Source organism: Camelina sativa, unplaced genomic scaffold (assembly GCF_000633955.1).
Source record: "Camelina sativa cultivar DH55 unplaced genomic scaffold, Cs unpScaffold00487, whole genome shotgun sequence".
NCBI lineage: Eukaryota > Viridiplantae > Streptophyta > Magnoliopsida > Brassicales > Brassicaceae > Camelina > Camelina sativa.
This window is the reverse complement of record NW_010921710.1, coordinates 163,441-167,194: the sequence shown is the minus strand read 5'-3', so window position 1 is coordinate 167,194 and position 3,754 is coordinate 163,441. Positions and strand designations below refer to the sequence as shown.

The following is a 3,754-nucleotide window of genomic DNA, read 5'->3' as shown; positions in this document are numbered from 1 at the left end:
TTTTCAAAGTTTAAATATTCTCAAATATATAACCAAACTAAACTATTAAATTTGGATACCTGATAAATCAAGCTTCATGCTCATTTGTACTCAAAACATATTAGTCATATATTTATAGTGATTATGAACCATATTCCAAAATATTTAGTCGATGTGGGATATACAGTACACATTTTCTGTAAATTAGTTTACAACTTTACATATATATAATTTCTGTGTTTTTAATTATTTCCATCTATAATACTCATAATTAATTACTATAATTTTTTTAAGGAAATATTAAAAAATCTAAACTAAATGATGATTTGTTTTTATTTAATTTTATTAAGTTGATTTTGTTGTTTCCGTAAATATCTCACAATATAAAAGCAAATCAAATAAGTTTACATATATATTCAATTTTGTATTTAATCTATTGATTATATTGGAAGCAACAAAGTCACAATAGATAAATATTAAAGATTTCTCATTATTGTTAATATTTGATATTATTGAAACTATTAAATACTCAGATACCAATTTCCTTATTTATAGGGATTATAACTCTGTTCGGCGACGAAAATAATTATTCTTGAATCAGACCAAATACACGATCCAAAAAGTGTAAATCTGGGTTACAAGTGGATCCGTGTGTTTTGAAGTCTACTATTGTCGAGTCATACAGGATCCGCTTGTCAACCCGGTTGTAAATATGTTGTCGCCCAAAGGGTATAAACGTTATTTAAAGAAATGTAAAATATGGGTTAATTTAATTTAATTAAGCGATTTTCTAATATTTTTAATGTAAACGTACCAAATAGAAGTCATGGTCCAATTTGAGTCTAGTAAGTACTCTTGCTTTAATAATATAGATTATTATCTTAGAAAAAATGAGAAATGAGAAAATAAAGGAATGAAACAGATAAGTCAGTTACATCTTACATGTGCCGATCGCCTCTCTCTAAACTAAACTCGTCACACTTCTCCCTCCTTCCTTCTCTCTCAGACTCTCAGTTAATATATTATAATAAATGTTTAATGGCAAGCAAATACTATAAGTTAGGCCTGTGCATACTACAAGAAAACATTCAAATAGTGACTGCACTATTAGTCACTATTTAGTCGTTAAACGATGTGTTACGACTAAATAGCAACTAAAAGCAGTAGTCGTAAATCGAGAGTCGCTAAAATAAATAGTCGTAAAATTAGTCGTCAATTGGCGACTACATTACGACTATTTTGCGTAGTCATAAATTTAGTCGTAATGTAGTCACTAAATTTAGCGACTACGCTACGACTATTTTATGACTATGCTAAAATAGTCACAATGTAGTCTCCAAATTTAGTGACTAATAAATGACAAATTTACGATTATGTATTTATACTATATTATATTTATACAGTATTATATATATATAATTTTAATAATAATAGATTTAATTATTTTTAAATATATATAAGTTATTGAATAACAGGTAGTTTTTGGAATGAATTGATATTAAAAATAAAAAATACTATATTTATTATTATGAAACCATGATATCAAAAAAGCTGTATTACAAAATAAAACTAAAAACATAATTAAAAATAAGAATACAAAGAATACATCATACTACTAAAAAAAAATATATATTGAAAATGCAGAGCTCGAGGGATGTCACATGCCTACGAAGTACGAACCCTTTCTGCAAACGATGTGTCACTGTAATCAAACAACTGAACATCTTTTCTTCTCTTGTCCACATATAATGCAGATTTGGAGAGGCTCAAACGTTCCAATATCTTGTCTTCTAAACCCAACTGAACCCCTTGAAGCCAAAATTAAAGAGATCCTGCAATTTCACAAACAACGGAGAAGCCATGATAGATTATCTCTACTACAATTCAGCTTACTCACCTTTCAGAAAATAAATCATCATTGGCAACGGGTTTTAAGAGAAGCAAAGCAAGAAACAGATGAATGGTTAGCGATTCTGGCTACAAACACGGAGCCCTCACCCCAAAACCGAACAAATGTTAGTAGTTACAGAAGAGACACCTCTACCTGGCAGAAACCACCTCCTCGATGGGTTAAATGCAATTATGATGGCAGCTTCATCAATGGAGAAAGACAAGCTACTTCAGGATGGTTAATTCGTGATGATCAAGGTCTATTCATAGATTAATGCAATTCACAAAAACTGCCTACGGTTTGATATTTATAACTGGCTACAAGAGATACAAGGATGGGCAACAAGATTTGTCAATATCATATTCTGTTGGACTTCAAGGCATTCGAATTGCTTACATATACATAAACTGGATTTAACAAACACAAACGAGGGAGAATGAGCTCAAGTTGCTTACATACCTTGAAGCGAGGGAGAATGAGCTCAGGTTGCCTATTCATGAGAAGGACGAAATAGAAATTGCCTATTCAGGTTACTGACTTCAATTGTGTCCATGTCAATCTTTAACACAAGGGAATCCTAATTGTTAGATGCCAAAATTGATCTTTGTAGCTTCTTGACAGGTTGTATACAACGAAGGGTGCTGCATTAGTTTAAACATGAGAGCCCGTGAGTATGGTGACCATGAGCATCCTTGCAACGAACATACAAAAGAACATGACCTCGCAGGTCCTACAACAAGATTCAGATGCTAGCTCTGACCCAAATTAATATAGCTTAAATCTATGATTCTACTCACCTATCACAGAACACAAATCAATCAATAGAGCTATAAACCTAACTATATCTGATGAACACAGAACAAGATAAGTCATACAAATAAAAGCTTGAGATAGCCTCACAATCTCAATTTTCTCAACCTCGTAAAAATTCTTGAATCCAAATACTATTGTAACTTAAATTTCAAGTGTCTATATCGAAATTGAGACTCTAATAGCAATGTGAAATCCCTAGGAATCTAGAGCCAATTTCTAAAAGGGAATCTAAAGCAAAGAGATAATTACGGTAGAGAAATCGAGAGGGTTGCGACGAGTGAGCTTCTCTTCTCTTCCTTAGTTTACATCACGGTCAGCATCGTATTGACAAGCTTTGCTCTCGGATCTGAGATCCGCAAAAATGCTCTGGTACCAGATCTAAAAACTTGAGAGGATGAAAACAACAACAAGATGAAGATCGAATAGAATGAAGCAACGGGCGGAGGAGAGAAAGGAGAAAGGAGAGAAAGTTAATCGGCTAAAGAGACAAAGGAGAAAGAAGAGAAGGGGAGAAAGCGTGGGAGACGAAAGAGAAAGAAGAGCAGAAAAGAACCTTGTCCGTTGCATTAAATTAATCAACGGTTGATATTGTAATCCATGTGTTTACATATCATCCAATAAAAAGCTTTCATTATTTAAAGAGTAATTTGTTGGATCAAAACTTTATACTTATATATATTTTGCAATTCTTGGTTAATAATTCAGGAAATGAGATTTGAAATTTATGATTTGGGAATTGGGGTTTTGAAATTTAGAAGAATATTAGACTTGATTTAGATTTAAAAATAATTTGTTTTAGTTTTTAAAATGACTAAGTTTAATAAATTTTGTAAGTATATAGTTTTTGGATAGATTGATTTATATGTAAATACTAAATAGTTTTACATACTGGTTTTATAGACATTCAATGGTTTTATTGTGGGTGAATGATTTATGATTTAAATTATATATATAAATTATAAAGGTTTTAAATTCAAGGTTAAGGGTTTTGGAACTTAAGTTTTGGGTTTGGGGTTATGTTTTGATAAAAATATGGGATTTGGAAAACTATAGTTTTTTTTTTTTTTTTTT

The 3,754-nt window shown here is 31.1% G+C and overlaps 1 long non-coding RNA gene across 4 annotated transcripts; it reads right to left on the bottom strand.

The window, feature by feature from the left end:
- Positions 1-1,543: 1,543 nt before the first annotated feature.
- On the bottom strand, positions 1,544-3,225 carry LOC104773210. Of its 4 annotated transcripts, none has more exons than XR_765049.2 (3): positions 2,933-3,225; positions 1,877-2,511; positions 1,544-1,811 (listed from the first exon to the last, which is right to left on the bottom strand). It is a non-coding gene; the product is annotated as an uncharacterized LOC104773210 (long non-coding RNA). The 4 variants fall into 4 exon arrangements; XR_765048.1 differs by having other exon boundaries at positions 1,544-2,187; positions 2,330-2,511; positions 2,933-3,223; XR_765050.2 differs by having other exon boundaries at positions 1,544-2,071; positions 2,330-2,511; positions 2,933-3,223.
- Between the last annotated feature and the right edge of the window lie 529 nt (positions 3,226-3,754).